Here is an 8,700-nt window from a genome sequence, read left to right on the forward strand (position 1 = left end):
TTATTTCAACACTTCGCTTCCGGTCACTTGTTCGCTGCTTGTATAGAACTTGACGCAATGGAGCACGTGGAAGATGGAGCCAAATATAGTGCAGCGAATGAGGCCAGAGAAGTGACGCCAAAACCCCGGATTACGTTCAGTGACAACGATGGAGGACATGCAGTGCCGGCGTTTTTAAAAACGATATTGCATTGTGCCTAGAACTATTGTGATAAAGTATGAATGGAGGGATCATTGAAAACACACGTGTTGTGGGAGCGAGGAGCATCGACATGCGACGGGGACTGTTAAACGTAACCTATTAGGAAAAAATCCACCTCTTAATGTATTTTATACATAAACATGTGTCCCCTCTGTGTAAAGAGATTCTGAAAGTTTCAGGAAAAAATATTTGCTCACTTTTTGTCCTGAACTATTTATATAAAAAAACCTGTCTGAAAATAAGCTTATCAGATTTTGGCCACTTTATGTCATAACGATTTGTTTGGCTTGTGTAACCTTTAGCCAATAACCATCCAAGGTAACCCCCCCCCCCCACACACACACACACCTTATCACCTGAATCTCCTCCTAGAGCACCATTGTGTTCTTTTTAACCAAATATCTCTCAGAGGGGCGTGGGGAGGGGCTCCTTATTTTCATCTAAAGTAACAGACAGAGAATCAACACTTTTGAAACCGGGCTGAAACAGAGGGGATTATGGGATGCTACAATGCATGATATGTTTGGTATTTGGAGTCAAACACTTGTTTTGTATATATCTGAGACCCACAATATATTGATGAAAAACAGTATAATAGGGGACCTTTAAGTACAAAGTGAAATTACTTGTTGTGCAGAATAGCTCTTTACAGAATAAAACATATTACAGTTTATCTGCTGATAGTCTTTAATGATTAATGTTGCAGCTGGAAGCTGTGCTTTATGTATTGCCAGGTGAAGTAATCCATTATTATTGACTAGTTTCTGTTAGAGAATATTTCTTCTCTCTTCCAAAGTGTCAAATAATAATTCTTCCTTACTCCTAAGATATTTAACCTAATTGCCTGTTGACGTTTACGACCAAACCCTGGCTCTGTTATCTCTCTTAAGGAATGGGAGGCTCCAGCTATCTTGATAAACCAGTTCAACTCTCGGTCACCAAAATGGTTTACGGCTGTGGAAACGCTGGCTTCTAAACACCACTGACAAGTGATTGAGTATTTCTAGTTGGGGGATATCTCCTCTAGCTCCACAGATGTTTACGCCTCCCCCAATATGCTGATTAACTCTCTGTAAAAGGTCTATCGAGAGATAGGCTGATCAGAATTGACATGACAACCCACCCGTGCAGTCAGAACCTTTTGCTGCTGTGACTTGTGATATGAATTCTCCGGCCGTTTGACTTGTAATAAACTACCAGTGTTTGACATCAAAGCTCCAACTCTCCTCGTGTCTCCTGAGTCCTGACTCTCCATTGCTGCAGAAGTTTCCCTTACAATTTATTTTATATTATATTTGTTTTAATTGTCTGAATCTGCAAAGTTACTAGCAACGAAAGCTGTAGAAAAATACAGTATTTGATTTAAGAACGTAATGAAGTATAAAGTAACATGACATCGAAATACACTGCTCATACTTTATAACCTGGTTTGAAGGTAGAAAAATCACAACATGCATAATACTCCCTTATCGTCTCTAGGCCCTTATTTTGTATAAGGGAAAACTCAAAACTAACAACAAAACAGTAGAAGTAAGGCAATATGGGTATGGGTAGGCAATATTGACACTATTCTTTTGGTTTGTCTTTTTTTATAATATATGATATATATTCTACAATTGTTTATTGATCAAATAGTGTTAGTGCAGGCAGGCTGTAACCTTCAGTGGGACGTAACAATAGTAAGGATCATCTGTTTTGACACATCCAGTGAAATTAATAACACAGTAAGGTTTAATCCAGGGTTATCACCCTGAATGATGCGTCCAATTAAACCACTCATAATAAAGGGAAATATCATAAAACAATACGGCAGGAAGATTAACATCGTCTCAAGCTACATTTTACATATATTGTCATATAGCCCAACCCTGCAATGAGCATCCTATATAGAAATAAAGCAGAGGTAGTTTTGCAATATAGACACAATGAGGAAGCAAACTAAGTGCAATAAATGAAAAGGGCTTCAGGGAAATTGTAAATGCATACCTACACTTTGGTTAATAGTTGCAGCTCTAATAGAGTGAGTTATGTACCAGTAGATTTTTGGTATTAAATGGATATTGAAGTGTGTGACTGTGAGATACGCTTCTTCAAATATTCCCTTTGATGAATTACCTCAGGGTTTTGCAAAAAAAAGAATCTGTTCTAGTGATAATTGTTGAATTGAATAAGCAACTGTATAGCTAACTGAATTCAAATCGCTGCTGAATTATTATGTTGGATCAGTAAAATGGCACAATGACGCACAATAAACACAACATTTAATTGATTTCAAATTAAGAAGAAACACTTTTTTATTAAACCAACCTCAACAGCAACAAAGTTGAAAACATTGTTGTAGATTTTCCTTAAAAGTCCCATGATGACAAATCACAACATTTTCACACCATGACCATAAACAGAAATATACCCTAAGTTACCCACATTCATACAGATGGTTACATTGAAGGAAGAAAGCTATATTGTATAACTACAGTATGAATAGTAATATATAATGGTAATAGTAATGATATTGATTTAGTATTGATAGATTAAAAACAAAGACATACACCGAAAACAATCTAATATATCTTATCAGGTTACCACATTAATTCACACGATGGATATCTTAAACAAACACCACTAAATATTTAAAATCCCTAAATCACACCTAAAATTACATTTCAAATAGCCATAATATGGTATTAAACAGTGATTCTTAATTAAAGCTGATTTAAAATGATCACATTTGCACTTAGATCAGTGTATAATATTAGACAGAGCTCTAAAAACTGCATATATGGCCCAATTGTGCATAATGCATCCTCATTCACTTTTAATTTGTTGAGTAACATACTTACTTGATCACATTTCTTGATCACCTTCAATCAGTATGAACCAAGGAGTGCCAGGAAGATTCATCCACATTGTGTGAGGAGCAGTGGCTCTTCTCTGCATGTAAATAAAGAAAGACAAGTGTATTAGCATTACGAAGAGCAGAGCTGCAACTATCTTTACTGAAGCATGGTGCTAGTCTACAGTGGAGCTACATTATTAGTAGCTCCACAGAAAAATAGATCCAGCTTCTCACTTCTCACTTTACTTAAAGACGTAACCTTTGTCTTTACTACATATTAGAGGCATTTCCCCCCATTTTCTTACATGTACAGACCAAATTATAATAGTAAACTATTTGAGGAAGTAATCGCTACTTAATCAATGATTAAAATAATCATTAAGCAGCAGCCAGGCATAGATGGTGTTAACTCCAGAGCTAAGATCAATGAGCAATTAACCTGCAATTGTATCCTTGACATCTGACGAGCTGTAACAAAAGTAATTATTCCTTCTTACCTGCTCACGTCCATAACATAACATACGCCTGCCCATACCATAACCCCACCACCACCATGGGCCACTCCATTCACAACATTACCCTAACCCGGCCTAACCCTACCCCTCACACCAGATACTGACTGGTTTTCGGACCCCCCCAATAAAGCAAAAATGCACGTTTAAGAGTGGCCTTTTATTGTGGCCAGCCTAAGGCACACCTGTGCAATAATCATGCTGTCTAATCAGCATCTTGATATGCCACACCTGTGAGGTGGGATGGATTATCTCGGCAAAGGAGAAGTGCTCACTATCACAGATCTTTTCAGATTTGTGAACAATATTTGAGAGAAATGATTATTTTGTGTATATAGGAAATGTTTTAGATCTTTGAGTTCATCTCATGAACAATGGGAGCAAAAACAAAAGTGTTGCGTTTATATTTTTGTTCAGTGTAGGTAAGTAGTAAATGATCGATTTAGCATAAGAAATAGAAAATGTTGTTTCATGAGGACCAATGAGAACAAACATGAGGCAGAATCTAAACAGGAAAGTGCAAAAACATGTTGAATCATTAAACATCTGATAGAACAAAAACAAGACACACCTAGTTTTTGTATATCTAAAAACAATACAAGGAGAAACACCGGTTCTCTTGCATGATCAGTGAACTAGTTTGTCTTAATTTCATACTCAATCTACCTGGCAGTAAAGCTTTTATTTTACTTTAGAAAGTGCACCAGAATGCTCACACATCATAAACAATGAAAAAATAAACTTTACTTGCTCCTTTTATGTTATTGTGTGTAGACACTCATACAAAGTTACAGATACAATCTAAAACAACATTCAGGTAGTTCCCACACAGCTTTTATAATGCGCTGCTGACTGCTGGAATGCAGTGGTTTGACTTGAATGTATTTGTTTCCTCCATTGTGTTTACCTGCTAATGCAGGTGAGTAGTTATACACATACCACTTTCGTCTCATTAGTATGCATAGAAAGTGACAGGTCACACCTATAAGCCCCGCCCACTTCCTCCGGAACTCCCGCCCCCTCCATAAACCCCGCCCCTTCCGTCGGAAGTCCCGCCCCCACTTCCGGTTTTTTCAAAATAAAATGTAACAATATTTTTAAAATGATCAAAATAAAAATGCTGCCCCTACCGGTCGCCCCGCTTCCGGTTTTCAAAATAAAATAACATGACATTTAACAACCATGAGAAAAATAAAATGCTGCCCCTGCCGGTTTTCAAAATAAAATTTGAAAATAATTTGAAAATGATAAAAATAAAAAATGCTGCCCCTACCGGTCGCCCCGCTTCCGGCAAAATAACATGAAATGTAACAACCAGGAGAAAATAAAATGCTGCCCCTACGGTTTTACAAAATAATAATTTTATAATGAATCACATATGCATAGGATCAATGTCCCTGCCACCTAGTCACTTCCTGTGCGCCTGTATACAGCAGTATTGACTGCAACTTACAAATACTTGCAAATAACATGAAATATACAACCATATATTTTAAAAGTAATGTCTCAGCTCTAAAGAGCAAGGTCCCGCCACCTAACCACTTCCTGTGCCCCTGTATACAGCAGTATTGACTGTAACTTACAAATACTTGCAAATAACAAGAAATATAGCAACCATATATTTTAAAAGTACTGTCAATCTCACTAACTCTCTCTCTCTCTGCTATGAAGAGTGCCGTGAAAAGTTTGGTGAACAGTCTGAAGACAAGCTAGGACACGTCATAAAACCCCCGACATCCTCTGCAGGGCAAATGGTAGGGCGATGGGGAGGGGGGGAACACACACACACACACACACACACACACACACACACACACACACACACATCCCCCACCACTCACCCCTCTTCCGGTCAGGATGTTTCTTTTCAAGTTTTTGTGAAACTGCTAAAGAAGTATTTGTTTTGCAAAAGAGGTTATTTTCAAAAGATCTTATTTAGGTTTTAATAGTGATACCTAAGGGTATTCTCTTTCAGTTGTATGGATTTGTGAACTAATGTGTAATTACTTGTATTAACTATAATTGCACAGGATCATTCTAAGAAGAGTGAGAGGGCTAATGAGCCAGCACCATACCTCCTCTATGCATTTTCTTGACCTGTATCTGATCATGAAAAACTTGACTCTTTTTAAAAAAGTTATTTTTCATCTATCATTTTCAACCATGCAGCAAGAGATCAAATGTAAGAATAAGTAATAGTTTGTCACGATTTTACGGGAAATAGTCAGTGCGCAATGTCACATCTTAAAGACAGCTTGAACTGGATAAATGGTTAGTCTTTTTTCAAAACATACCGTACGTTCTGCATGTTAGTATATTTGGTCAATCGATTTAGACCCTACTGCCTCAATAGGGAAGTCACGCTTTGGGAAGAGGTGTTTCATTTCACAGATCCACCTTGATTTGTTGTTGTGAGGGGTGAAGGAAGAGGGACGGGGGAGTAAAATTCAGAGGATGAAAAAGCAGAAAACATAACTTGTTTTGTAAAACGGACAGCACGTCAGTTTCAAGAAAGACGTTTGCATACATAAAAAAGTGTATCTTACAGTTCCTTTTGTGAGAGAATTACACACAAATCTGCAGAGTGTCACTAAAAAGTTGTAACACAGGGACTGACATTCTGTATGGGGTTTCACACGGACACAAAGTCTACTTCATTATCTACTTTGTCAGCTTTTATACACAAAAGTGTATCTTTCAGTAACTTTCTCAGAGAATTTAAGCATAAATCTGTCAAAGATTCTTAACGAAATCTACTTCATTATCTACTTTTCAGCTTTTATACACAAAAGTGTATCCTTCAGTAACTTTCTCAGAGAATTTAAGCACGTCAGTTTCAAGAAAGACGACAATAATTAGTAGTTAGACATTTTGGATATCGTGCGTTCTGGCAGTACTATTCCGGTCATTGGGAAACTTTTTGGGACCCATTTAAAAGAGAAATGTTCTCTGTCGTTCTTAATGCAAAAACAAATCATCTCTACTCCCTTTGGGTGAAGTCCAGGAATGTTCTCGGGGGGAGTGGACACTTGCTGTTACATGGCATAAAGCTTCTGCAGTGTGCCAATAAATGTATAGTTTCCCTAAAGCTCCATACATTTACACATATTGACTAATGACTCAGCACATGAGGGGTAAATACAAAACAAATCTAAATATCACCAATTATTCCAGAATGTGACTAGAATAGAGTCTAGAGAATGGACCCAGGCTTTGTCTTCAGCCATCAACTAAATAGGGGCGTGCTTTTTTTTTTTTGAATCACCAGTATGTTACTCACCATTGAAGACAGTGTTGAGGGGGCAAGCAAAGTGTACTCAGCGGCAGATTGCATGGAAGCAGAAAGGCCTGGCTCAGACACCATGTCTCCAAAGGTTGACGGGGAACTTCCAACCAGTTCCATCACCTGTTTAGCTTGAGGGAATTTAAACACCATTAAAAATATGGATTACAGAAAAACAATATATGTAGTAAATCGGGTAATCAATAATAAGGGGAAAATGTGCAATTCTAACCTGAGTCTGGCATGAGCACTTGATCAATAAGGTGGATGACAATGTCCTTCTTGAGCACCATCTTGATGCCATTGACTGTTAAACTCTCGCCATCACAGCCTTGAAATCAAAGTAACGCTTCTAAAACATATATTTTAGAAAAGTAATGTTAGTCATGTCAAGTTATCAAGACTGCTGTGTTTCATCGAAACAGTGTACAGAGCAGAAAGGGGAACATTTGTCGCCACATTAACATACCGACTCCTCTATCAGTTTTTGCATACATAAAAAGTGTATCTTACAGTTCCTTTTGTGAGAGAATTACACACAAATCTGCAGAGTGTCACTAAAAAGTTTTACACAGGGACTGACATTCTGTATGAGGGTTTCACACCTGAGCTGCTGGGGGGAGGGCGTTGAAAAGGGGGTGAGTATGTTTGGCTCTCTGGTGTGTTAAGAGTCACAGTCTTAAAGACAAATCTGGTCAGAAAAAAGTACTTAACTTTCTACCAGTTGTAAATTGTCATACATGTAAAAAAAGTAAGAGACTTACTGTTTCCTTTGTGAGAGAATTACACATAAATCTGCAGAGTGTCTGTAAAAAGTCTCAAAATCACAAACTGCAGACGCCTCAAGGAGAGACTTGAAAAGATCCATGCCGAGTGGGGGGAGAAGAAGAAGAAGACTAATAACCAGCAGTTGACTGAAGCCAGGGACTTTTTTCTTTAAAGTAAAATAAAAATGGGAAACTACTATGCAAAACGCTCTGTATATATTGATCAGAATGTAGTCAATACCCTTTTAATAAGTGTGGTGATGAGGACGATTGAAAACAGAATGAGTAGTGACCCCTGTGTAAACAGAATGGCTGAAGTTTGTAAACTAGAAGACATTTTGGCTATCGTGCGTTCTGGCAGTACTATCCCGGGTCATTGGGAAACGATTGTAAACGAAACATTTAAAGTGGTCCTGGAATCTTCATTTTCCGAAACATTCTGTAACATTATCTCAGAAATGAAACAAACATCAAAAGTGTATCATGTGCTCTCAGTGTATGCTCTGTTTGTAGATGTAATGCATCTCTGTGCAGAAAGCAGCATACACATGAATATTCTGACTGAAGTGAAAAAACTCCATCACGATATCTCCAGTCATATGGGGAACTCTAAGCTGGAGACGGTCCTGCGGATGTTGCAATCAGTATAACTATTTGATTTTTGGGTGTGAAAAATAAAAAAGTGTTTTTTACATTTAAAAACTGTTGTCTTCATTATAGCAAGGGGGAGCGTGTCTGATACATGTGTATTACAGTCCTTCTTTTTGTGTTTTTCAGTGTTTTTCTGTGTGTCTGTACACACAAAGCACAAATCATTTCAAACAAACCCTGAATCAAATTTAGAGAGGACCATTAAGAGTCAGATTCTTAACAAAATCTACGGACACAAAGTACTTCATTATCTACTTTTCAGCTTTTATACACAAAAGTGTATCCTTCAGTAACTTTCTCAGAGAATTTAAGCATAAATCTGCCAAATGTTTCAAAACTGCCTTGTTTCACTGAAATAGCCTCAAAATCACAAACTGCCATTAAGAGTCAGATGCTTTTACGGAATCTAATAAAACAGAGTATTTTCTACAGATGACTCCTCCCACTCA

This window comes from Gymnodraco acuticeps, unplaced genomic scaffold (genome assembly GCF_902827175.1).
Source record: "Gymnodraco acuticeps unplaced genomic scaffold, fGymAcu1.1, whole genome shotgun sequence".
NCBI lineage: Eukaryota > Metazoa > Chordata > Actinopteri > Perciformes > Bathydraconidae > Gymnodraco > Gymnodraco acuticeps.